This window comes from Carettochelys insculpta, chromosome 2 (genome assembly GCF_033958435.1).
Source record: "Carettochelys insculpta isolate YL-2023 chromosome 2, ASM3395843v1, whole genome shotgun sequence".
Lineage (NCBI taxonomy): Eukaryota > Metazoa > Chordata > Testudines > Carettochelyidae > Carettochelys > Carettochelys insculpta.
The window spans coordinates 249828968-249856578 of record NC_134138.1 but is presented as its reverse complement, the minus strand read 5'-3'; the positions used below and the strand labels follow the sequence as shown (position 1 = coordinate 249856578).

At 47.1% G+C, this 27611-nt stretch overlaps 1 protein-coding gene and 1 long non-coding RNA gene across 4 annotated transcripts in view; one reads left to right on the top strand and one right to left on the bottom strand.

Moving 5' to 3' along the window:
* Positions 1 to 2528, bottom strand: part of SVIL (supervillin) — a 226131-nt gene extending 223603 nt beyond the window's left edge. The window contains exon 1 of one of the 3 annotated variants that reach the window (XM_074984945.1): positions 2397 to 2528. The gene's annotated coding sequence lies outside the window, so the exon portion shown is untranslated. Of the gene's footprint in view, positions 1 to 1640; positions 2156 to 2396 lie in introns of those variants that run through there. The other 2 variants (XM_074984944.1, XM_074984946.1) reach the window with 2 other exon arrangements.
* LOC142008083 (uncharacterized) lies at positions 1024 to 6190 on the top strand. The gene is made up of 3 exons (XR_012644071.1): positions 1024 to 1482; positions 1571 to 1676; positions 4044 to 6190. It is a non-coding gene; the product is annotated as an uncharacterized LOC142008083 (long non-coding RNA).
* The last annotated feature ends 21421 nt before the right edge of the window (positions 6191 to 27611 follow it).

Here is a 27611-nt window from a genome sequence, read left to right as displayed (position 1 = left end):
TTTCAATGGATGTTTTCTAATTTTACGAGACTTCAAAATACTGAAATACACTTGTCAGCATTTAACAAAGTGATTTAAAAAAAAAAAAAAGCCAACCAAAAACATGCTGGAATGTTCTATGGCACAATACTTCTCACATTTAATTTTGAATCTATATAAAATACCCCTCAAAAACCAGTTAATATAAAAGCTCTGCCCATTAGTGCCAGAGAAATTAACACGAACTATTTAGCTCAGATGACACCAACAGCTGCTGATGCCAAAGCCGAACATCAAGAATAAACTGATTATGTCTTTACTCTTGGTTGCTTTCCATCCTCTGCCTTATTGCCCTCTTCCAGATCTAATCCCACATGTAGTCAGTCTGTTGCAAGACCCCTTCAAGGTCTCATGAGAATCATAATCCACAACAGCATATTCTACTAAGGAACATTGTTAAGCAGTTCCAAAGCAGCCTTAAGGGAACAGCAGAAGTGCTGTGCCTCTGCATTACAAGCAATACCCTGCAAATCCATTACAGCTTTTACAAACATTTGTATCTACTCAACTCCCCCCCCCCCCCCCCCCGCCGCCACCACCTCCACCCCATATTTGTTTCCCCTTCTACTCATACTTCTGACTGCAAAAAGAAAGTGACAATAGGAAAGGGAAGGCCAAAATTTCATGGCAGATCTCCTACAGGAGGAGACAGCTGATCAACGTCATCTTTCAGTTTGGGACTGTGGACCAAATTAAGAATTTAAGCAGTAACTAACAGTTAAGTAGATATAGTGCTGATTCTTCCTCTTCTCACTCTTCCAACTACACTGAAATCAGAAGGTCTCCCTCTCTCTCTCTCTCTCTCTCTCTCTCTCACACACACACACACACACACACACACACACACACGCAACTTTTTCCAGTTTAAAAACCTGGAGGAATTTTTTGCCTGTCCAAGAAAAGTGAGTGCAATAATCGAACAGCACCCTCTGCTGCACTACAAATAACACTGCTACCAGCTCCAGGGCAGATGTCAAGATAAAGGAAGGTTCCATTTTAGTGAAGCTTGTCCTTATCTTACTAATACAGTTTGATAGTGTCTGCATTAAGTATTTTCCTACATGCTCCAGTCACTGCATAAAAAAAAAAAAGAGTAATTCTGTCAGCAACTGTTTTATCATAGCTCTACTGACTATAGATAACACTAGGCAGATTTACAAAGTGTTAGAATGCTACTTTCCAAAAAAAATTCAGGCAAAATACCAGCCAACAGCCCTGGGAGATTGTTTAATGCAGTGAAGAGAGCTGATTTCTTGTAAACGTATGTGAACAAACAAAAAAATGCAAACCCGAAGTCCCAAAAAAGTTTTCCTTCACTTTTTAAAAGTTGACTTTTTAAAAAACAAAATCCGGCATAATTAAGATCCCGAAAGTGAAACTCACGAGGCACGAGGGTGAAATTGACCTCTGAATCATTGCTCAGGCGGAAAGCAACCCAAAAAGGTAAGCAGTTGGTAAGGAGTGGTAAGCAAACAAGAAGTTAGATGAAAGAGCTACGGTCCATTTAAAATCATGTGGTGTCTGTTTACAGCACATGATTTGAAGACAGCAGTGTCGGATGAATAGAGAGCTGCAGACGACCCTTGCGAAGGGGCTACTACCTTATACTTCTGGCCAGCCCTCCGGTGGGTACGCTGGTGAGTAGTCGGACCGCCGCTGGCTCTCCACTCGCTCGCACAACTGCATAGAGTCCCACACTGCTGCTCCGATCCGCTCTCTGTTTCGGACGAGGCGTTGACCGTACTACACCGTGGGGCTCCGGGGGTGGGGGCTGGAGAAGTCCGGCAGCCCCGACTGCCACGGGCAACAACAGCCCCCGGCCGGCAGGCGCGCACACGCTGTACCTGGAGCGAGCCCGAGCCCGAGCCCGAGCAGCCCCCAGCGCAGAGCGGTGCCCACTGCGGGGAGGGCGGGGCGGGGCGGCGCCAGGTGCCTGCGGAGGCGAAGCGCCCCCCCTTACCTCGTGGCCGGCGGGGGTCTCCAGCGAAGGCCCCGCCACCTGCTCCGCGCCGCCGCCCCAACAAAGGGAACTCGCCGGGGGAGCGCCGCAGCGGCTCCCGGCCCGTGAAGGGCGTGCGCACGGCAGGCGCCGCTCAGTGCCCCGCCGCGGCCCGGTGCCGGCCGAGGGAGAGAGGGACTCCGGCGGCGGGGAAGCGGCGAGCCCGACAGCGCCCCCAGATGCACGCGGAGAGCCCGGCCGCGCGCGTGCTGCCCCCAGCCCCCAGCGCAGCCCGCCGGCGCCCGCGGCCAAAGGGAGCATTGCGGGGCCGCTCGCTGCCCAGCCCTGGGGACAGGGACGGGGGTGCCCCGGGGAGGCGGTGCCTGGCCCGAGCGAGCGAGCCGCGGGAGTTCCTTACCCTGGAGCGCTCCGCGTCCACGCCGCTCACTCTCCAGCGAGCCCGGCAGCAACTGCCCGGCCGCTGGGCTGCGCTGCCCTCCGGGCTCACTCGGCACCGGCCGCTTCCGTGCTCTCGCAGGCACTTCTTAAAGGGGCCGTGCCGCCGGCAGGAACGCCACGAGCGTCCCGGGGCCGGGCCGGGCAGGGGGCGCTGGAGACGAGGGCGGCGAGGGGGCTGGGAAATATGGAGCTGTGTAATGCGTGCGGACAGGGGCTGGAGCTGCAGGGGGACAGGGGACCTAGAGCTGTGTGGGGAGGGCAGGGTGTGCCTGGGGGCTGGAGCTGTTGGGAAACAGGGGTGCCTGGGGGCTGGAGCTGTTGGGCGGGGTCCTCTAGCTGTGTGGTAAAGGCAGGGGGTGATTGGGTGAGCTGGAACTGTATCCTGAGGGACAGGAGAGAGGGACTGTCGCTGGAATAGAACTGAATAGTAACAGAGAGAGAGCCCTGCTAGTCTATATACAACCAAACCAAACCAAAACAAAACAAAACAAAAAACAGTCCAGTAGCACTTTAAAGACTACCAGAATAGTTTATTAGGTGATGAGCTTTCGTGGGACAGACCCACTTCTTCAGATCTGAAGAAATGATTCTGTTAGTCTTTAAAGTGCTACTGAACTGCTTTTTTGTTTTGGAATAGAGCTGTATGTGTAAGTTGCTAGGAGCAGGGCAGGGAGCTGAAACTGCCTGTTACCTAGGTGTATAGGCTGTATCGGTATCCTGGAGGTGGGGTGGTAGGTGTAGCTCAAGGGCAGTCATTGAAGTCCTCTGGCCAAAATGTCAGTCAGTGGGGCTAGAATGAAAATGCTTTAGTTTGGCAGCTGCAGGTTTGAGGAGGGATTATCAACCTACCCCATTCAGAGTCATTGTGCCTAGTGTGCGAAGGCAGCCTACTCTGCAGAATGCCTAGGTGCAGTTGCTTTGGTAAATGTATTCTACACATACATTTACACTGCCCCCAGTGCTTTACTAGCATTAACTAATTAGGCCTCTCACAGTGCCCCTAGGACTTACAGAAGTAATATTAATAAATTTATAAAGGCACATTATGGATGAACATCTAAGTTTTTACCTGCCAAAATGTGGGGAGGAGGAGTTTACAGCAAGATAGTAAACATGCTGGCTAACTCACTCTGAAATCGAAGTGGAGACAAGGCATGTGCAGTTATTACCCTAATATAAGTAGGCCAGATGACACATTGGTGGAGGGTACAGTGTTAAACTCACCTAGCTACACTGTCCAGGTACATTCTGCCACCTGCAGCTTGTCTTCACTAAGATTTTGTGGTGAGGGCTAACCTGGGTCAGCTATGGCACTGTACAAGCTTGTTTGGCAGGGAGGACATACCCTTGCAATAAAACTCAATGGGTGTTAACATGTTGTGTTAAAGGGAAAAATATAAAACCTTTTGGTGAATATTAAATCAAAAAGACCTATACAGTTTAGCACTTGCATATTTCAGTGATTAGGTGCCTTCAAAATACCCAGCTCTCAAACTATCTGCAAATTCCACTGTTGACAGTAACACATGGATCTGAGTTAAATACTTTTTTCCTAAATCTCATTGAGATGAAAATAATGCAAGTTTTTTTGTTTTGTTTTTTTCAGGAAAGATATTGGTGCACAAGACAGGAGACGTAAACAGTTTAGTTCATGCCACTCCAGATATTAGTGCACCATGAATGGCTCCAGCCACAGCGTTTCTGGATGTGGTTTCGCTGTAGTCTATACACACAAACAGGAAAATTCTCTTTGCTTTTTTAGCTTGATTTCCGCAGATTTTCCAGGCACTGCAGATCATACTGGAAACTACTCTCCTTGGGAATGCAGTGCAGCTGGGCTTGGTGCTGGAAATGAGAAGCCCTAAAGGAGCAACTTTTTTAGAGTAACAGTTCAGTGAATGTGCTGCCTGCTTCCTCCCTGGCATTCGTCATTAATTTTTATTAAAGTAGTGACATTTTCTTGTCAGTGTTTCTCATTGTAGAGGCAATGTGTCATTAAAATGGAGGAACTGTAACATTGTAGTTGTCACCATTAATAACTGAGGCAGCAAATAAATTTGTCCACATGAGGTGAAAGGTAAACTTTATTCTCCTGTATCAGAGAGGTAGCGGAGTTAGCCTGTATCTTCAAAAACAACAAGAAACATGTTGTCTTGCCGCAGGACTTCTTGTAGTTAATTTTCCTGGTATGTCATTTTATAGCATGCAGGAGATAGAGTTGTTAGTGTGGGGTTTTGGTTTTGTGGGGCTGGTTTTGTGGGGTTTTTTTTTTTTTTGGTTGATTGGTTTTTTTGGACTCTAACCCCATTTGCTACTCAGAAAATTGCATTGAAAAAGTACCCTAACCCTACTCAACTCCATCAAATTAAAAAAGCAACCTAAATATGAGCATAGTATGTACTACATACAGAAATCCAACAAAGGGAATCTGGTAAAGAGGAGAGTCATTGTCATTAAAAAGCCATTGTTAAAAAAGGGAAGTTCTATTCTGTCCTAGATAGGGTTTTAGTCAGAGGTAGTTATTTTTGCTGTGTCCCCTAGATCAGGGATGAGCAAACTTTTGATGCTGGGCCTCACTTTTTGTCTCCGTAATTAGCTCTCCTCCAACCCGTCTAATGTAATCCACACCGATGGAAATTTCAGTTATGTTCATACGCGAAAAAACCTTTTCAGTATGTGTAGGAAAATAAGTATGTGGATGCAAAACTTTATTAATCAGTGTATAAATGTGAATACACATATATTATAAACAGTAACATATTTCAACATTTCTGATGTGATGGATGAGCCTGAGTCCTAGCAGTTGTTCGTGCTGTGCCTTCCTTAGGAAATTTCACGCCCCTCCCCAAGGGGGCTCACCCCCCAGTTTGCACTCCCCTGTGCTAGATCACCAGTCTTCAGTGCAATCACAGGAAAATCATAAGATATTGAAGCAAATTAAACAGATAAACCTGAACCAGAATTCCGGATCCCCAAGTTTGCGGGGAAGACTGACTGTTTTGGGATATTTGAATTGGGATCTGGAAAAAAAAAAAAGAGACCCACAGATAAATCTCTCTCTGGCTTTGCTCTCTCACAGCCACATACACACACACCCTGCCTGAATCTGGCTCAGGTTACCTCTATTATTAATGCTGCCCCTTCTGCTGAGCACTGGTAGATTTTCAGGGCCTTGTAGTTCGGTTTCCTGTTTGGCGCAAAATAGATGAGCTTTTCTTCATGTAATTTGTTCATTTTCAAAATGTACATAAGTCCCACTGGCTTGAACAAACTGCACACAGGCAACTCATTTTTGCACAGCACTCATGACAGGCACTTCTGCTGATCCCCTGAAGCAGCTGTCTTATTCCTTTGTGTCTGCATTGAAATAAAGGACCCACAGAGCCAAGTCTCAGAAGCTGTGTCAATTGATTCAGGCTTGTAGGTCTCAAAATAGAAAAGTAGGAAATGGAGAAGGGTTGGCAACCTGAGTCAAAACATGGGAACTTTCTGAGTCACTATAGGGGCTCTTCTGCACACTTGGCTGAATCTAATTCTTGACACCCCCCCCCCCCGACCCCTCCACTCTCTGATTTGCTCACCTTGATCATTTTTTTCTGATTTGTCGTCCTCGATTACTGTTTTTGGTTCTCTGTGCCTTAAATATTGAGTCTGTTCTGGTCTGGCTATGGTCTAAAGAAGTGGGTCTGTCCCACGAAAGCTCACCTAATAAACTATTTTGCTAGTCTTTAAAGTGCTACTTGACTGCTTTTTATCTACACATAAGTTTTTCTTAGCAGCATAGGTTGTTAGGGAATATCAATACAAATGTCTTTGCTTCACAAACAACATTTTTTTCCCTGCCCAGTGCCTGAATTTTACAATTTGGATAGTTCAAAATTGCTCACCAAGACTACATGACCTGACTAGGTGAGCCCAGACATCTGCCTTTCCTTGTTGCAACAGCTCCGCAAAACAACGGCTAGACAAAGCAAAGTGCTTTAACCTGACCAAAACCTTACCAAACATTCAATACAGGTGTTGCATGGCATCTGTAACTCTTTCTGTGGGAAGTTCCATGCTATGTTCTTATGTACTAATGGCTAACGTAAGTTATTCACACTTTTCACAACAAAATGAGTCATGCCTCCCATTGTCTGACTGAACAAGGAAGGAACAAATGAGGGTCACGAAAGACAGGAAGCATAAACATAGAAAATATTGACAAATATCAGAGGGGTAGCCAAATTAGCCTGTATCGTCAAAAACAAGAAATTCTGTGACACTTATAGGCTGTCAGATATTTTGGAGCATAAACTTTGGTGGGCAAAGGCCCACTTTGTCGGATGCATGAGTGGGGGGCTGCAGGGGAGGGTTTAAATATATGGGCTTATCAAAAGGAGGGAGTTCCAGTCAAAAGGAGGACCAGAGTTGACAAAGTCAGTTCAGTCACGGAAGATGTGACCTATTATGGAACCCCCCCAACTCTTGCATCCGACGAAGCGGGTCTTTGCCCACAAAAGCTTATGCTCCAAAATATCTGTTAGTCTATAAGGTGTCACAGGACTTCTTGTTGTTACAGAAAAGATTGAAAACCTTGGGTCAATTAATGGTTTTGAAAGTATCCTTCACTCCTTATCTCACATGCATGAGGGGGGTCTATCAACAAAAACTGTCTTGCAGTTCCCAGCTTGTTTGAAAAAACAGCAGTTCCTCACTTCCCTTTACAGAGGGATCTCCTGGAGGAGACTGTTTTCCTCTGAAGAACAATCTAATAAAAAGGACCAAAGAATAGTGCCTGAAAGACAGTAATTGATCTGCCTAACTTGTTTTTGTTTTTTTGACTGAAGTAACACTCTCCTTATTGGTTTTCTACTAGTGAAAAAATGTTTGATACTGAGGGTACGTCTACACTAGCTGGCTAGTTCGAAGTAGCCAGCACAATGTCAAAATAGCACCCATCGCGTCTACACACGCCGTGTGCTATTTCAACGTTGAAATCAACGTTAGGTGGCAGGAGGTCGAAATCACTATTCCCATCCGAAGATGGGAATAGTGCCCTACTTCAACGTTGAACGTCAACATAGGGTGTGTGTAGACGATCCGCGTCCTGCTACTTTGAAATAGTGGGGTCCTCCATGGCGGCCATCAGCTAAGGGGCTGAGATGTGCTGTCCAGCCCCTGCGGGGCTTTATGGTCCCCACGCACAGCAGCCTTTAAAGCACCACAGACCCGGATATCCTGTGGCTAGAAGCTGAGAGCGTGCAGGCAGCAGCACACGCACGTGCTAGTCCTGCACGCCCTCTACAGACCCCGACCCATCTACCCACCACCCAAGGCATCGAGCCAGCCCCCCGAGCGCCCCCAGGGCTCCCCTCCTGAGGGGACCCAAGCACCTCCGGCTGCCAAGTGGGGGGCCAAAAAGAGGCGGGGTCCCTCCTGGTCGGAGGCCAAGCTCTGAGACCTGCTGGGGCTCTGGAGTGAAGAGGAGGTGTTCCACATGATGGGGAGCAAGCAGCGGAATGCAGAAGCGTTCACCCAAATGGCCAAGGGCCTGGCCGCCTGGGGTCATCCTGCCCGCACTCTGGATCACGTCCGGAGTAAGGTGAAGGAGTTGCAGCAGGGGTATGCCCGGGCCCAGGACTCAGCCAGACGGTCTCGGGCCGCCCCCACTGCTTGCCCCTATTACAGGGAGCTCAGGGCCATCCTGGGCCCCCAGGACACCTCCTCCCCCCGGCCACCCTTGACACCACGGCTGATGAGCCCCAGAAGGCCTCGGAGCCGGAGTTCGGCCCAGAGGCCAGCCCCAGAGCCCACCCGAGGAGCCCCCCCCCACCAGGACAGTGGAGGAGGGGTCCAGCAGTGAGGAGGAGGGGCTCCTCATAGACCTCCCCTCCCGGAGCACCAGCTGGGTGTCCACCCACCGGGCTTCCCCCGACCGCGGCAATGGACAGTCAGGTACATACCCCACAGAGCACACACCCAGGGGCCATGGGGCGGGGGCACCAGACACGACTGGGAGCCTCACACACCCCCAGTGGATCCCAGCCTGCAACTGCCCAGCCACAGCACGGTCCCAGACGGTGGCACGGCCATCAGCGCCTGTCAGCACCTGCACCCATGGACAGCACTGTGCCTTACCCCCGGGGGTGGGGGAACAATGCTATGGGGACAGCCAACAGGGACATCACGCCCACCGACGGGGATGGAGACCCAGCACCCAAGGGGGAGGGCAGGAGGAATGGGCCACAGGCCAGGGCACTGTACTAACAGCCTTCCCCCCCACCTCCAGCTGCACCATCCGACACCCCAGGCAGCCAGATACCCTCCGTCGTCCTCGACAGCCCGCTGGAGGTCAGCCACCGCCAGCATCCGGAGACACTCCCAAGGCCAGCAGGATGGTCCTGCCATCGCCAGACCCTGGGGATGGCCCCTGTGGACCCCCAGTTCCTGGCAGATCTCCGGCAGCAGACGGAGGTGGCGGAGGAGAGACTCCGCTTTGACCAGGAGGAGTCCACCCAGTGCTGGGCGGTGTCGGAGGACTTCATGGGGGTGTTCCGGGACATAGCTGGGTTGATCCAGGGGGCCGTTGCCCGGCTCCCATCCCCTGCTGCCTCCCCGGGCCGCCCTCCCCGCCACTCCACCCGAGGCCCCCCCTGCCGTGCCGCCTGCCGCCCCACCCACCTCGCTGCCTGCTGCCCCACCTGCCGCCCCCCTGCTGTGCTGCCTGCAAGCTCCACAGAGCCCACTGGGATTGAAGACCGGCCAGTGGAGGCATCCCGGCCGTACTTGCTGGTCCTCCCAGCTCCCAGTCGGCCACGCCAGGGACCGTGGACACAGGAGGGGGAGGGTCACATGCTGTACCTGCTGGCGGTCGCACCCCTCTACCCCCACCCCAGACAGATGGGCCAACAGCTGAGCCATCCGCTGGGCCCCCATGTATCTAGTTGTCCCCCTTTTTGTATGTTGGTTGCAGTTTCTGTTGTGCACAAAACAAGTTAGCAGTTTTCAGAAAAAAAAGTTTTTATTTTCAAAAAAACTGGAGGCATGTGCTTGTTGTGGGGGTGGCGTGCAGTTGTTGGGGACGGTGTGCGGGCAGTGTGGGCTGTGTGTGGGGGGGAGTCTTCCAGGGAAGGCCAGGGAGGTGCTCAGAGGTCTCCCTGATCAAAGCAGGCCCACAGAGTCTCACGGACCCGTACCCCCGCTTGGTGGGCCTGGCGGCTGGGTGCAGCAGCTGGCTGGGGGAAGCCCATGCTGGCCTCGACCGCCCACCCCTGGACGAAAGCCTCCCCCTTGCTCTCGACAATGTTGTGGAGTGTGCAGCACGCGCCCACAACCTGGGGGATGTTCTGGAGGCTAACGTCCAGTCGGGCAAGGAGGCACCGCCAGCGGCCCTTCAGACAGCCGAGTGTCCTCTCCACCACCTGGTGGGCGTGGTTCAGGTGGGCATTGAACCGCTCCTGGCTGTCGTTGAGGTGGCCGGTGTACAGATGCATGAGCCAGGGCTGGAGGGTGTAGGCCATGTCCGCCACAAGGCAGAGGGGCACGGTGGTGTCTCCCAGAGGGATCTCCGGGTGATGTAGGTCCCTGCCTCCAGCCGGCAGCACAGGCCCGAGTTCCTAAAAACACGGGCATTGTGTGTGCAGCCGGGCCAGCCCACGTACACATCCTGTAAGCGGTCCTGACTGTCCACCATGGCCTGCAGGACCACGGAGTGGTAGCCCCTGTGGTTTATGTATCTTCCTCTGCTGTGGTCCGGGGCACAAATGGGGATGTGGGTCCCGTCCAGGACCCCGAAACAGTTCGGGAATCCCATGGTGGTGAATCCTGCAATGGCTGCATCCAGGTCCCCGAGTCAGACAACCCGCTGGAGCAGCATGGTGTTAAACGCACGGACCACCTGTGGAGAGGGAACACAGGTGCCCATGAGGGTGTGCAAGGTGCCCCAGGGCCCTTCCCCCAGGCCCCCCCTCCCGGGCACCTCCCCGGGTACCCCCCCCACCCAGCCCCTCCCTCCCCACCCCCACACCCGGCCCCCCTGCCCCTCCAGTGGGTGCGTGTCCAGGCCTCCTTACCTCCATGACGACAGCCCCGACCGTGGCCTTTCCCACTCCAAACTGGTGTCCCACGGAGCGGTAGGTGTCTGGAGTGGCCAGCTTCCAGACAGATATTGCGACCCTCCTCTCGATGGGGAGGGCGGGCCGCATCGGGGTGTCCTGGTGCCTCAGTGTGGTGGTGAGCCACTGGCAGAGCTCCAGGAAGGTCTGCCAGCACATGCAGAAGTTCTGCAGCCACATGTTGTCATCCCACTCCCGCATGACGAGCTGCTCCCACCACTTGGAGCTGCTGGGTTAGCTCCCCCAGTGGGGGAGGAAGAGGGGAGCCCGGTGGTCAGGGGCATCCCCGTCTGCCTCCTGGGAGGGCTCCTCTGGCAGGAACCACTGGACGGCCTCCTGGGCAGCACCTAGCAGGGCACTTGCCCCCTGGATGACTACCTGGAGGGCCTCCTCTTCCTGCTGCTGCTGCTGCTGCTGGGCCTCCATAGCTGCTGTGACTTGGTCTGCGAGAGCATGGCTACTGCTCTGCAGACCTCGTGCTATGCAGGCCAGGTGTGTCTGGAAGGGGCCCTTTAAAGGAGTGGCTTGCTGTTGACCCGGAAGGGCTAGTCCAGCCTGTGATCCAGTCCGTGGGCTTTCCTGGCCCCTTATTTCGACAGTGAGCACTTTTGTGTGTGGACGCTCCACATTTCCTTCCAGGGCGGCTCCTTTCGACGTTCCCCATCGCTACTTTGACATTGAACGTCGATGGCACCAGCCCTAGAGGACGTGTAGACGATACGTGTCGAAGTAGTCTACTTCAATGTTCTTACTTCGAAATAGGCTACTTGGACGTAGTGTGCTAGTGTAGACGTAGCCTGAATGTTTTAAAATCAAAACATTGCATACTATATACTGAAAGCATTAGAATCTCAGTAGGATAAAAAATTGTTTTGTCTGGTCTTGCTCCCTGGAGCCGTGTCTACACGTGCACGCTACTTCGAAGTAGCGGCACTAACTTTGAAATAGCGCCCGTCATGGCTACACGTGTTGGGCGCTATTTCGATGTTAACATCGACGTTAGGCGGCGAGACGTCGAAGCCGCTAACCCCATGAGGGGATAGGAATAGCGCCCTACTTCGACGTTCAACGTCGAAGTAGGGACCGTGTAGTCGTTGCACGTCCCGCAACATCAAAATTGCGGGGTCCTCCATGGCGGCCATCAGCTGAGGGGTTGAGAGATGCTCTCTCTCCAGCCCCTGCGGGGCTCTATGGTCACCGTGTGCAGCAGCCCTTAGCCCAGGGCTTCTGGCTGCTGCTGCTGCAGCTGGGGATCCATGCTGCATGCACAGGGTCTGCAACCAGTTGTCCGCTCTGTGTATCTTGTGTTGTTTAGTGCAACTGTGTCTGGGAGGGGCCCTTTAAGGGAGCGGCTTGCTGTTGAGTCCGCCCTGTGACCCTGTCTGCAGCTGTTCCTGGCACCCTTATTTCGATGTGTGCTACTGTGGCGTGTAGACGTTCCCTCGCAGCGCCTATTTCAATGTGGTGCTGCGCAACGTCGATGTTGAACGTCGACGTTGCCAGCCCTGGAGGACGTGTAGACGTTATTCATCGAAATAGCCTATTTCGATGTCGCCACATCGAAATAGGCTACTTTGATGTAGGGTTCACGTGTAGATGTAGCCTGGGTGATTTATCCCATCTATAGCAGTTAACAAATCACCTGCCATCTTCTGTCATAGATTTTTGTTCTGAATACTCACAAGGAGATCCAGCTATATCAGTGGTTTTCAAACTTTTTGTTTACCCCTTTCACACAGCAAACAGTTGTGTGCGATCTCTATTTATAAATGAAAAATAGAAGGGGAAATTTAATTTAATTGGCACTGAGGGCTGTCAGCCCCACTGAGCAGTTAGCTCATGACCCCCATGCAACCATGTTGCGATCTCCTGACCGATCACAACCCTCATTTATACAGGAAAATCTATTTCTAATGATCATTGGTTTAAACAGCTTTAAAAAGCAGTAAGGACCTAGGAATGAATTGGGATGATAAAAAGAAATCTTTTGGGTGATTAGAAACCATCTAGACAGACATGATTTCAAAAGATGAATTCCTTTAAAAAAAGTTTAGCTTTATCCAAGGGTCAAAAATAAACAAATCTGCACTTTGGGGTGCAAGGAAATGCTTATTTAAACACTAGATCTGCCTAGTGGGGGAGCTGAAAGAAAATAATATTCTATTGCATCTGAGAATGCAATTAATTTTGCTTCAGAAAGTGTCTTGCTTTGTTTTCAAAAGTTCTCTTCAGAGGTCACAGTGATGCTATCAATTACTGTGGAATGCTGATCCTTTCATCTCTATGTAACGTGTATGGATTTAAAACAGGTTGATAGTAGTAAAACTTTATTACCATCTGATTGTGTTTAAGTGGGCCACTGAAAGGAGTTGGTGACCTCCATCTAATTTATATGAAGCAAGTATTTACATCACCAGAAACATCACAATATTTGGACATCAATGGTGGGGGTGATGGGGAAATCCATGCTTGGCTGTTTGGAGATGCTCAACCTCCCCTGGCCTGCAATACCTACACCACACATGGGTGTAAATCAGGAACGTTGTGGCTTGCATAAGTGAAACCTACCATGTTTTCAAGAGCAGTGGCATAAGCAAACTAATGGCTGAAATTGGAGCTAATTCCAAGTGTAGGTCAGACCTTTAGTAAATCTGTACTAAACACATACTAAACCCCAGATCCTCAAAGATACTTAGGTACCTAACCCCTGGAAGAAGCTACCTTTTACGATCTGTGCTCCAGTCATAAATGGGCATATAACTGTAAACCTTTTTGCCCACCTGAGAGAGATATTTGGAAGTGGTTTCTCCAGTCATGAGGTGAGGCACATTGGTTGGAGTAAGTGGAAAAGGCTGTGACACCATTACCCATACTAGTTTTGTGACCAGTAAGAAAACTACAAGTTCCAGTGCTGTGAATCTGATATCTCTAACAATAAGCCTTGGGGGACCAGAGCCAGCCCACCAGGCTTTTCCTTCTGGCCTGTGCAGCTGATTAGCAGAGGATGCATACTTACAGCCAGCAGCATGTGTTCAGCTGCCCCTCCCCAAACCATGCTCCATCTGCAGCCCAGCTGCTCCCAGGATTCTCCTGCTTGCTGTGCGGAGCGGGAGGGGAGAGGGGGAAGTCAGGGTGTTCCCCTGCCCCAGTACCCATCTCTGCAGATCAGGGCTTGGGGAGAGGGAGACACACAGCACAGCTGCTCCAGTTTGAGGCATGGATGGTAAGTGACTCACTCAGTAGGGCGGAGACAACAGAGCAGGACAGATTTTTTCTTAAAGAGACAGAGGGTAGCTTCTCTCAGAAACTTACCCAGCAGCAGCCAACAAACACACTCAATGTCAGTGTCACACACACCCAGTCCGTGCCACATGCACACTGTCACAGATACATCACAGCACATAATGTGTCACAAAGTCTGTGTGTCACACACAAATGGTGTGTCTACACAAGCCCCCTCCTTTCAGAAAGGGCATGTTAATGAGAGAGTTCAGAAGATGCTAATGAGGTGCTGCTATGAATATGCAGCACCTCATTAGCATAATGACAGCTGTGGCGATTCAAAAGTGCCACTTTCGAATTGTGTGCCGCCCATATAGACGGAGGCCTTTCAAAAGGACCCCCCAGACTTTGAAAGCCCCTTATTCCTATTGATTTTAGGAATAAGGGACTCTTGAATTCTGGTGGTCCTTTCAAAAGGCCCCTGTCTACACGTGCGCTGCGCGATTCAAAAGCAGCACTTTTGAATCTCCACAGCCGTCATTCTGCTAATGAGGCGCAGCATATTCATGGCAGCGTCTCATTAGCATCTTCCAACCTTGCTCATCACCATACCCTTCCTGAAAGGAAGGGGCTTGTGTAGAGGTAGCCAAAGTGTTTCTCTTTCATACTTACACACCCTCTCTCTCTTTGTAGCCTACAGCCCCATCTCTTCTGCCCAAGGACCTGCCCCTTCTTGGGGGTCCAGAACCAACCCATAACCAATACCAAAATTTTTGGAGGGGCTCCTCTGCAAAAAATTATTGCCCACCCCTGCTTTAAGCTCTAAGCTCACTTTGGCTCCAATACATGAAATGGGATCTTCAAGAGAGAAAAAGAGGAATAAACATTCTAGATAAATAGATCTGTGGTATATTTTCTTTTATTTAAATCTATAATGAAGCAGCTTTTATCTGATTATATTCAAAACATATTAATATGCTTAGAGATAGGCTAAACCAAAATCCTAGGTTAGTGCACACCCAGGCTTTGAACTCTAAGATCTGGATCTCAGCTTTGAGGTCTGGTGTGCCTCTTTAAACCATAAGCCTGAGTCCAAAAATGCCTCTGAACTTTCTGCCATAGAACACAATACAAATGTCTAATTTATATAAGCAGGCCAAGGTAGATACAGGTCCTGTGGTGTTTCCAGATTTTGAAAAGACAGAGAAATGTTTTCCACTAATGGTTTTCAATAATGAAGAGTAGTTAACAGCTTTGTCTTCCTAGGCATAACTACCTCAAGGGAGGGAGGAGAAAGCATGGGGTCTTTTAAAAGGTGTGAAAAACTCAGGGGCTAATGCAGAATTAGAAAAGTGCCAACCTTTATTAAAAACAGAACAGAAGGGAGAGCTGGCAACCAAAGCAGCCTCCACCTATTTATTTATGAGTTACTGGAGTCAGTCCAGTGTGATTATGGGTCTGAAGTTTGGATCAGATTCACTTGACATACGAGAAAGTCTATGGAAAAAGCATGATACAAACCTAATGATATGTTTGTCTCCTATGTTGTAAAGAATAAAGAGAATAAAAGGGGCAGGTGGGAAGAGAGGAAAAATGACATTATCCGCAAATGAGCCTCTGATTGCCTGTAGAGGTTTCCAATATGTATGCATCTATTTATTGTTGAGATGCCATCTGCAGAAATAAATTCTGACTCATATTAGTGCACTAGTGATTACAGATTGGAAAAAGGGAAAACTCTGGGGGTGCAAAGGAAACAAAATCAGGGCAGCAGTGTCTTTTGGGTGGAGTACAGAGTTTGTTGCTCAGAAGAAATCTACCCAGCCATGCCCCTCGCGTAAATAATATTTTCCAGAAGCAGCTGGCTTTTAATAACCTGGCCTGAGGAGCATTAGTAAGTATGGTTTATTTTACAGTTTACATATTAAATACATATTTGAGAAGTTGTTCATGGTGAATTTTGGGTCTCTGATTCTTCACACAGCATGTGTAATATATGACTATTAGGAACAACAAGAAGTCCTGTGGCACCTTATAGACTAACAGATATTTTGGAGCACAAGCTTTTGTAGGCAAAGACCATCAGCGATAGTGTAATGCAGTGCCTTCTTTGTTAAAAAAAGAGATGCTGGTACTCAGCCAGCTTCCCCCCGACCCAGCCAATCCGATGGCTGGGGCTGCCAAGGTGCCAGTAATCAGTACTGGCAAGTACAAGTGCAAAAAACGCACTGGTATCTGTATGGTAAAACAAGTGCAGCTGTGCATCATGAGTTGTAGCATGGGATGAAATCACACTCTTCTGACTTCACTGAATATTCCCCATGATTTAAATTTATATAGGTAAACAGGGGGTTATCAGTCTTGTCTTGTTCTGATATTCTATCCTCCATTGTCACTTGTTACTCTTAGTAGTGTTTATTTCTGTGGATTCCATTGTTAATGGTGAGGCTATTGTGCACTCAACTGATATATAGGAGTGGTGTCCAACAGAAATTCAGAGATTGCCACACTTGGGGCTGTTGCTTTTCCATATTTGCCACATTATATTGTACAAAACTTTACAGGTACCCCGAGCCCCACTGTTCTAATTCAACACTGGCAACTCACCAGAGCTGCTGCAGCTGCCACCAGGGCCACTGCTGGACCCGCCATGGGGGCTGCCACAGAGGCTGTCATGCCTTCTCCCACCAAACAGTGGGGTGCTTGTGTGGAGGAGGCAGATGGCACTCCCCATGTGCGGCTCTCAGGAGAAGTCACATTTAAAAGCTCCAAGAGCCACATGCCACTCAGGAGCCACAGATTGGCCACCCCCGTATTCGCCACAAGGCAGTGTCCTACTCGCCACACCTGGCAAATGGTGAATGTATTGGTTACCCCGATATATAGTGTCTGCTTTGAAAAAAACCAACAAACAATAGTTTTTCTAAATTGTTTTTCCAGATAATTTAATTTCCATCATGATCGTAATCTTCTAATCTTTCTCCTGCAACATTACGATAGAAATAATGATATGTAATTTGAAAAAAAATTATATTTAAAATGTTCTCGTTAGAGATCCCACCCTCTAAAAACTCAGAACTCACACCTACAGGACTGCTTGTTATTTTTGGTTTTCCTTATGTTGCTTACCATGCTCTGGTCTTACTGGTGTACAGCATGTGCTCCTCCACTCCTGCCCCACAGTGGTGGGCTTGTGTAACCCCCACCTATGTGTAGTAAACTGTTCCACGTAGTGACACCTAGACCACTTCACAGAGAAAAACAAAGTGTCCTCTTCAGCCTAAGCTAAGAAGCAGCTGGCCTTTAACTCAAACTGTAGCAGCACCTCCCCTGAGCTTCCAAAATCTCAAGTTTGAGCCTGCCTGAGGGTAATTACACTTGCACCTTGAGAGCAAGAAGTTCAGGCAGGACCCAAAAGTCCTGTGGATTAATGCACATTGTGCAGCTGATGACTCAAACAAAATACTGGTTTAGGAACCACGTGTGCCCATGGGTTTGTGTGAGGAAACATGCCAAAAAAGTATTAACACTTTGTTTTTCTAAAGTAAAAATAATAATGTTGATTTAATTCTGTGCAGCCATCTTCTCTGACTGGAAAGAATTACTGACATTTGCTTTACAGTCATTCCTTCAACTATTAGATATGGTGGGCAAATTGCAAGTTTTAAGTGAGCTCTTGATGATATCAAAGTGGGTATTTGCAGTAACTGACGTAGCCGTGTTAGTCTGACAAAACAAACCAGTAGTCATGGAGTACTTTAAAGACTAACAAAATAATCACCAAATAAATTATTTTGTTAGTCATTAAAGTGTGACATGACTGTGGGGTATTTACAGTTATGTAGCTAGACAGCATGCTATGAGTGTCTTGTGTGTCAGCAAAGTTTCATGAAACACCAGCTGCTCAAAAGTGTTCCATGTACAAGTGCAAAATCACATATACATGCAAATTGCTCTACCGAAAGAGAAGTTTTCATCTAGGTCAGTCTTCAGCAAATCAACAAACAAATATGGGAGCCAATACCCACCAGGAGGGATCAGTGAGAGTACTAGGTGAACAAATGGATTAACTGCTACCAAGATTACAGCATAGTTTTGAGTGCTCCATTTTACCTGGCTCACCTGACTTCTCAATAACTTCACTCGGAAAGGCAGTAATTGTGGAAGAGAGAACAGGTTTAAAAAACACATTAACAAGATGGCAAACAGAGCAAACTCAGTGTTCAGCCATCTAGCATATACACTTCTTGCTTAGTCAAAGGGATTTTACTGTAGTTAAAAAAAATCCTGACCTGAGTTAGTAATGCCACCTTGGGTTATATTATACAGCTTCTCTGTACTTCAGTATCTCCGTCTATGAAAAGAGATAATTTTTACATGCCAATCTCACAGGGGTGTCGCTACTAGTCACAGCAGCACACTCAGAGTCTAGGGGAAGGCGTGACTTGCATTACTCTGGAAAGGGCCCCTTAGGGTTCCATCAACATTCCACAGGTGATGCTGTGTCTAGGCCTCTTCCCCTGGAGGGAAGGCAGGGCTGAGATAGAGTGTGGTCATAAGACTCCTGAAAAGCCACTTAAGGTCAGCCGTGGCCAGGGGTGAGAGTGGAAAGAGGCAGTTGTCCCCCGTCCTAGCGTTTCAGGCAGCTGCGGTAGATGGAGTTCCAGGCCCTTTTGATGTGTCACATCAGTGCTACTCCAGCTGGATGTGGCTGTGACGGAGTGTGTGTGTATGGGGGAGGTAGGGGGGAAGGCCAGAGCCGTGGTCCAGGCAGTGCTAAGAGCTAATTGTCCTTGGCACTCCCCTTTCCGTTCTTGGCTCAGGCCCTTCTAGGGTGCAGAACTGGGTCCCCTCCCACGTTTTCCAGGGGCCTGCGATGGCTGCTCTGTAGTCTGAACACAGGTTTCTCACCAGAAGCCAATAGGACGGATTCATGGAGATAGGTGGCACCACTTATTTATTGAAACAAGATTTTCCTCTTCTGCCAAGTCTTATAGCTTTATAATATCACATTAAATTCAGTATGACTCATATTGACACATGATTCCTGTGACCTATCACTCAGTCCATCAATAGGTATGGTTTCACTGGAATTCTACTTATTTTTCCCATCTATTCCAATGCTTCTGCAGCTGATCTTCTAGAGGGCCAGTAAAACAGGATTAGATAGTCTGTGGCAAAACCTTTTGTAAGAAATTACGTCACAGGATATCAGTTGACTGATGACAAGAGAGAGAAGCCTGGAAACATTTGGGGATGCTCGAGAACACAGAGGATCTACACAAAACTTACCATCCTCATGAGAGCCAAAATGTTCGCATCTCATCTTCGTCAAATAAATGTTCCAGTGCTGCCTGCTTAAATAACTGTGCACTGCAGTCAAAGACTTTGATGTAGTCAGCAGAGATCTATTTGCAACATTAAAAAAGATAGGATGCTCATCAACCTTATTAAGTCTTATACTTTCATTCCACAACAACATGAAAGCAAATGTCCAGTTTGATGGGTCCTCTTTGAACAGCTTTGAGATGAAAAGCGGAATGAAGCAAAGATGAGTTCTTGTCCTTATACTCTTTGCAATCCTCCTCTTGTTACTCTTGAACTGTGCAATTAAGGACATGAAAGATGATATGTAACTCCACACAAAAGCAGATGGGAAACTATTCAACCAATCACAACCGAAGTCAAAAAACAAAGTAAAAAGGTGCCAATCAGGAAACTTTTATTCAGTGATAATGCGGCCCTCATAGCCCATGGCAAAGATCTACTACAAGAACTCTTGGAACAGCTTTTGAGTATCTGTCAGGCATTTGTTCTCACCATCATCATTATTATAATACAATAAATCATTATTATTAAGAAAAATTATTGTATTAGGATGTGAAATGCAAACTGACTAGACATAGACAAAAAGTTCTGCTATTTACATTCTACAGTAACCAACAACTTTTCTCATTGGATGAAGTAGTAAATGTCCACATTAGAAAGGCTGCCATTGCCTTTAACAGACTAACTAAAAGGGCAGGGAACATCTCAAACCTTGTCATCAAGACCAAATGCTAGTTACCAAGCTTGCATCCTCATAACTCTTGTGTATGGTGAAGAAACATGGATAATGTATGCCCATTAGGAGAGAAGGTTAAACAATTTCCACCACATTCTCAATAACAAATGCCAAGACAAATCCATCAGGGCAGAGGTTCTTCAAAGGGCATATTTATCAAGCTTGACAGTCCTGATCAAGTGAGACAGCTGCACTGCTGAGCCACCTGAGTAAGTTGGCAGACAGATGTATACCCAAGGACAGGTTACATGAGGAGCTATCGGAGCAAACAAGTCCCAAGCTTCATTATAAAGACACAAGAAAATGAGATATGAAGGAATTTGGAATTGATCAATGGGACATCATGGCAAGTGATCATAACAAGTGGCACCATTGTCTCTATCAGAGTATCAAAGTTCACGTCAGAAGCTCGATCCCCAACTTGAAGAGAAAAGAGTCCTAGGAAGCAAGCAGCTTCCAGCCAAGATACAGACCTTTGTTATAACTGCCAAAGACCATGAAAATCTCAGCCTGGACTATTCAGTCACATGAGACATTGCAAACCATCTACATCATAGGCTGCAATTCCTGTCATCTCTTGTAGCTGAAAGGATGCCAAGTAAAGAACTTTGCAAAGAAACAGAGTGGGGCTGTTTGACTGAATTTAAACAAGTAAGACACTGTATGAATCAGAGCATTTTGAACAAACTGACTTCTATGAGATAAATTAGGGACTAAATACAGATGTATTGTCTTATATTGAAAAAAAATCAGATGTTATGAAACAAAAAACATTTTTTGAATCAGGGATGTAATATAAAATGAGTTAAAGGGAACAATTTTTTGCTTAGCTTCCAGTAATAAGGTGAGTGTCTTTGTAAACAAGAAATTATTCTAGGTTGCTCAGTTGTTAGTACAAATTTCCATAAGGAAAAAATATTCAATCTCTTGAATATCAATGATTTGCCACTATTGTAACCTATTTTGCTAGTATACTTCCAAATGCATCAGATATTACAAAGAGTCACTAAAATACAGAGTTCTGGGTTAAAAACATGGCTTGGGCCAGCCTTCTGATCACCTTACGTGTTATACCCACATCAAACAGAGTCTGAGTTGACATGAAGCTGAAAATCAAACTCTTAGGGGGTATGTGGTTTAATATGCATGAAAATAACTATAGTCTCCATAAGAGCACATATTACTGAAAGACTCTGAAATGTTTTTTTCTTTCATCAGGAAAAATGTACCCAAGGGACTCAGAAAGATAAAATTAACCCTAGGCACTCTTACAAATTCATAGAAAATGTTGACATGGTGCCACTTCATCTACAGAAAAAAAAACCCCCATGTGTGTTTGTGTCCATGAGGACAAACTATTGAGCATGATTTTAAGAGAAATAACCAAAATTCTGAGATTTTGACAAGGAGAAACTCCTCCAGCAGCAAGGGTCATCATGTATTTGATCAGCCCTTATCCGATGATAAAAAGTATAGTCACAGAAAGATAGCCATGTTAGTCTGTATCTTCGCAAAACAAATAAAAGCAGTCCTGTAGCATTTTAAAGACTAACAAAATGATTTATGAGGTGATGAGCTTTTGTGAGACAGATGAAAAGTATGTTTTACAAAATGCTTAGTAAAAGAACCTGGACATCAGAGGCATTGATTCTCTATCGTCTTGCACCGCTGCTAAGTAGATAATGCGCTTTGGTTGATTTTCTGGGTTCATGCCTTGCATACGTGCAGAGAGAGTGAAAAATATTACCAAATCAGAATATTTGGGACTGAGTCACCAAGCTGGGCTTGATACAGGATCAGGATAGAGTGCATAGTTGGCTTTAAGATAATTTTGTGGTCCCCATGTTCTTGATTTGACATGTGGGGGTGGGTTGGAGGGGCTCCCAAGAACTGTTTCAGCAACTGAGCATAGCTGGCATGCAGCAGGCTGTAGCTGCAAATCTGCCTTCGTTGGTAGGCTCCCCTGCATTTGGGACCACTCTTGGGGAATGAGATGTGGAGCTGTTTTATGCTGAGCAAACATATCCCTTGTGCTGTAGGAATACCCTGGGGCCAGTTCCACTAGCTTAGAGGTCCCGCTGGGGCTGTCAGAGCAGCACAGAAGGAAAGAGGACAGAATGAATAATCTACCACATAAGGAGCGATTATCAAAGTTAGTAGAGTTGGATGTCTTACTGCACCTTAGAAAGTAAGAGACAGGTAGCCATGTTAGTTTTGTTTTGGTACTGTGCCTTTGAAAGTCTTCTCCTGCTGTAATGTTTTATACCCATTTTGCAAAGATATAAATGACTACACAAAGGTACAAGGCAGTGGAAAATTAGGTCCCCAAAGTCTCTTCCTTTAAAACCAAAATATTCATCTTTCAGCCAAGTAAAACATTTTATAATGTTCAAATACTCTGTCAATCTGAGATTCTGGAGTAAATCCAAAAGAAATTTTAAAACTTCAGTACCTGGTACAGCTTGTCAAATTGGAGAAATTTTGAAGGTACATTGTGGTTCCATACGGTGAACAAAATTAACATATTTGGCACTTCACTCACTTCGCTGGAAGTTACAATCTGTTACGATGGTGTTGAGTTTGGGCCTGTGTTTTGTGGTTTGTGGGTGGTTTTTTACCTTAGACTTATTGACAACCTTTGCTGCCAGATCCAGCTGTCGGTATTCTTCTCAAATATTTGACTGTTGAGAAAATGGACTTTTCCAACAGCTAATAAGAACAGAATTATATTTCATTACAGTATAATTGGACCATAAAAATTCTATAAAAAGTGTTACATTTCACTCAGAAAATAGCAGGGTATATTTTTGGGATACGAAAGATCCTGATGCTGCAAAGAATCATTTCACTTTTTCCTGACACTTCTGGATCTATGAATGGATATAGTACCAGAGATCTGATGCTGTACGGCATCAGATACAGGGTATTGCATATATAAGCATAGAGTGAAAGAGATGAGCCGGCCAGAAAGAACAGAGGGAAAATTGATCCTGCATAATGAGAGCTGCTGCAGGGCCACCAAATTACTCTTAGCCAGGAGCAGGAATAACACCAAAGAGGAAAGCGCGTAACTAAATCCCTCATTAGCATGACAAGCAAGGATTGTGTTAAAGCCCATGCCTCAGAAAATCCACTCTTTCACTCCCCTCCCTGCCCCCACTCCCTGATTAACAGGCAGTCTTGACAGAAAACATGCAAGCTTGAAGAGGACATGAGACTGAAGGCCCAATTCTATTTTACAATAAGGCCCCTTCATGCTGCTGTGGTGGCAAAAAGGGATCCTAAAAGGGGCAGGAGTGTCCCCTGGAGAATACCCCTCATATGTGAGGTTTCTAACACCAGCTGAGAGGTGGCCTTAAGAGTCTACAGCAGCCTTGATCCCAGCCCAGGATGTAGGGGGAAATGGAGAGGTGGAGTGCATTGTGCTACTGCTATTCTCTGCTTCTCAATGCTCGTAGGGGGCAATGGGAATCAGGGCATAGGTCAGAGCCACCCTGTGGCTGTTGTAAATTAAGCAGAGGGCCCAGGTATGCTCCCTGCTGCTGCAGAACAAGGGGAAATGCAACGATATTTTAAACAACCTTGTACATTCTTCATATTTAGGGGCAGATGGGAACCAGAGCCTAAGTGTGGCGATCTCTACCTGGCGTTGCATTGGCGTTGCATCTTGTGTGTCACTGCATTTGGCCTCCATTCACTTGCCAAGGAGTGCAGCAGTTTTGCACTTCGTGCTGTGCATAGTTCTTTGCATGAAGGCCTGGAGAGAGTTCATATGTAGCAGTTATATTATATGTGTGTAAAGATGGTTGCATACAATAACCAGAGCCTACTTTCTGCAGCAATCTATAATTTCCTGGTCTGTCACTAGAGCTGGTCAAAGTTTTTCTGGAACTTTTTCCCTATCAGAAAAGACTGTTCTGTTGAAATGGAAGCTCCCCGTGGGAATGTGTAGATTTTGAGGAAATTTAATTTACAAATACATAATTAGAAATGAATGTTGTGATAAGATCAAAGCCAGAGCCATCCTGTCCACTGGCTGGGGGGATGGCTGGGAGTCTGGCAGAGGACCTGGTGCTGGAGGCAGGGTCACACCTGCCCCCACAATCACTGAGAGCAGCAGGAAGCCCGCTCTGCTCCCCACAGCTCCCAGCCATGGGCCTTGAGGGGGATGGGGTGGAACCGCCTCCACACTCACTGGTGGCTGTGAGAAGCAGGGCAATGCAGCTGAGTGGACTGTGGCTGGGTCGCTCCACTTCCTGCTGATATCACCGGTGAGTGTGAGGAAGGGCCTGACCCTGGCTGCCCCTAGTCTCCTGGGCTGCATTGCCCAGGGGAGGGGTTTGGGGAAGGGATAGATTGAAGATGCAGCAGGGGTGGAAAGAGGTGGGGCAGGAGCTCAGAAGAATGGCTCAAGAGCAGGCAAGAAGGGAAGAGTCAGCGCAGGGCCAGGAACTGGGCCAGGTGTGAGTGTGGGGGTTGGGGTGGGGGCGTGTCCTGGGCCCTGCACCGGACAAGGGATGGCCTTGGCCAAAACATTCAGGGTTCAGCTACACTGAGATCAAGGACGTGCTGCATGCCCATGGCTGACCCAGGTCACCTGGCTTGGGCTGTGAGGCTATAAAATTGCAGTATAAATGATCAGGCTTGGGCTGGAGCCTGGGTGTTGGCACCCCATAAAGGGGGAGAATCTCAGGACTTGAGCCAGAGGCAGAATGTCTGCCCTGACATTTTATAGCCTTGCAGCATGATCCCTGTGAGTCTGAGTCAGCTGACCCAGGCTCCGAGACTCATTGCCATGGGCTATTTGTCGCAGCAGAGACATACCCGCGGTCTCTATGGTTTTGGATTTTTAGTTTTTGTTTCAAAAAGACTTTGCTGGACATTTATATTTTGGAAAAAAAATTGAAGTGTTGAAATGTTGGCTTTTAAACTGAAGCGTCATCCCTTGTTACATTCAGTCTCTTCAGTCTGAGGTAATTCCGATATCTTAATTGCACATGCATCCGTTCTATGGTCTCATTTGATAAAAGAAAGGTTTTTGAGCATAAGCCACCTAACTAAAAGTGATTTTTTGTGCTTTCCCCTTGCTGTAGGGATCAGTTCCCCACCCAAAAGAGGAATGTCAGTATCTTCAACTTAAACATGCTCTGCCATGCCAGCTTATTCCAGATGTCTCTGATGCACCAGAACCACTGGCCTCTGGGACTTCCTGAAAAAATTACACTGTCTACCAAGGCCATTATCTAATTTGTAATTCTGCCTCAAATCCAGAAGGATCTGTACTAGACCTGTGCTGTTTAACGTACAGTAAACTCTGTTTTAAACAACATTCAGACAACTGGACTTCTCAGTTAACTGGCATTCCATCCCATGTGTGAGCAGCCAGAGGCTTCTCCGCTCTCCTGCCCAGCACCCGCCGTCCGGAGTGGCTCACCACGTGGCATGGCACCCTGCACAGACAGGCACACGGTACAGCCAGGCGCAAGCCAGCCAAAGTGGCTCCCCTTGCGACACGGTGCCCCTTTCTAGAGCGCCTCATGGCCATGTGCAAGCCAGCCAGGATGGCTCACCACACAGTGGGATGTCCTGCCCCTCCCATATCATATTGGAATATCCAGCAATCTCCGAGTCCCTGGGCTGCCAGATATGAAAGTGTTTACTGTACTCACATCTGTTAAACAGTGAAGTGGCAAAGTTAGAAGACAATATTAAATTGCTCAATAGCATTAAAAAGACAATTGTAAAGGTTTACAAAGCTAGATGAGCATCCAAAAAAATGGCAGATGAAATTCAATGTCAGTTAAGTACAAAATAACGTACATTGGAAAACAGAATGTCAGCTAGCCATACAAAATAAAGACATCCACATTGGGTGTTAACACTCAAGAAAGCGATCTTGGGGTGGCTTATCTTTGGGGCCTAACTGTAATCAGGGGCAGCTGCACACTGGGTCATGGCTGTCAGGCCTGCTGAGAGGCATGATTCTTTCAGCAAGGTCTGCAGCTTTAAGGACTCCAAGGTAGGGCGGGGGTGATAGAGTTTCCCTGTGTGTGGACAGAGTGGCCAGCTGGGCACCCCAGATAGGGCTGGAGGCCCCCTATTTTGAAATAGCCCCTATTCCCAGACTATAACTATTTCGAAATAGGTGCTATTCCTCATAGAATAAGGTTTACCTATTTTGAAATTAGATGCCCACTATTTTGAAATTATTATTTCAGCTTAGGAGTTGCATCATAGAGACACAAGGATAGTTATTTTGAAATAATAGCATGTTTGCTGTGTAGACATGCCCTCAGTTGTCTCTGTGGCTAGACTAATTACACAGTGAAGTAAATTGCACTTTTGCACCTACCTCAATGGGCCATTTGACTCCACTCCAAAAGTAATAAAGGTGTTATCAAACAATGGAGCAGTCCATGTGGTAGAACAGATCAAGCCTCCAATAATCTTTTTCTTCAGGCTTGCTCTACATCTGTGTCAGATACAATCCCTCATAAAATTAATGACTTTAAATGTAACTACCACGTGAAAAGTCCCTTCTCTGTTCCATTAAGCTAGTTCAACTACTTATTATTGGCATACTTAATTAGTCAGCTGAAAACTAAAAAAAGCCAATGCTTTTTCTGATCTGAGTGTCTATAATTTATCCAGCCAAAGTCCAATCCTTTTTTTCTCAAGTAAATTTAACAAATGTCATCTCTATTGCTTTCAAATCCCTTTTCAGAAGATTCAAAAAGATACATCTAAAGGGGATGTAATACACTGAGGCATCCACTGTCTTAATGAGATTGAGCCCATGTAAGAAAGCTAAGGGTAACTCATGCCATCTGACCAGCTCATTTTTAATTTCTGAAAGTGCTTTAACCAGCTTCACTTTATATGCAATAATCTGGCCAAAGGGCTAGAAATTAGGTGATCCTAATAAATAAAATAGCTGAACTGCTAGTAAAATAAGAATGAGAATGACACAAGTGCTAAAGGGAAGGGTGGTCTGTTCCAGTTTTTTTTTTAAAAAAGATTTTAAATCCTAATGAAATTATAACAAAACGCATAACTTTAATAATTCCAAACATTGACAGTTCTAGCCGGACAAAAAAAGTAACATGTTGCTCACATAAAATGTATCTATGGCTGCATCGACACTAGCAAGTTCGGAAAAATCTGTCCTTTTTTTGAAAGAACATGTGGTGCTTCTGCACACAAAACATGCTCTTTCAATCCGAAATCACAAGAACGTGGCTCTTCCACCCGTTCTTTCGAAAGAGCAGGGGCTGTGTGGACCCCCTCTAGCAAAAGAGTGGATAACGTTTTCTGTCCGTTTTTTGGTGTGTGGATGCATTCTTTCGAAATAAATTTTTTCAGAAGATATCGTCCAGCTAATCTTCTTTTGAAAGATTACTGTAGTGTAGAGGCAGCCGATATGTTGAGTCTTTCTGCTTGCATATACTGAGACTTGATCTACATTACAGACACTCCTTGGCTGTGTCTACACGTGCCCCAAACTTCGAAATGGCCATGCAAATGGCCATTTCGAAGTTTACTAATGAAGCGCTGAAATGCATATTCAGCGCTTCATTAGCATGCGGGCGGCAGCCGCGCTTCGAAATTGACGCTCCTTGCCGCCGCGCGGAGCGTCCAGACGGGACTCCTTTTCGAAAGGATGCTGCCTACTTCGAAGTCCCCTTATTCCCATGAGCTCATGGGAATAAGGGGACTTCGAAGTAGGCGGCGTCCTTTCGAAAAGGAGCCCCGTCTGGACGCGCCGCGCGGCGGCAAGGAGCGTCAATTTCGA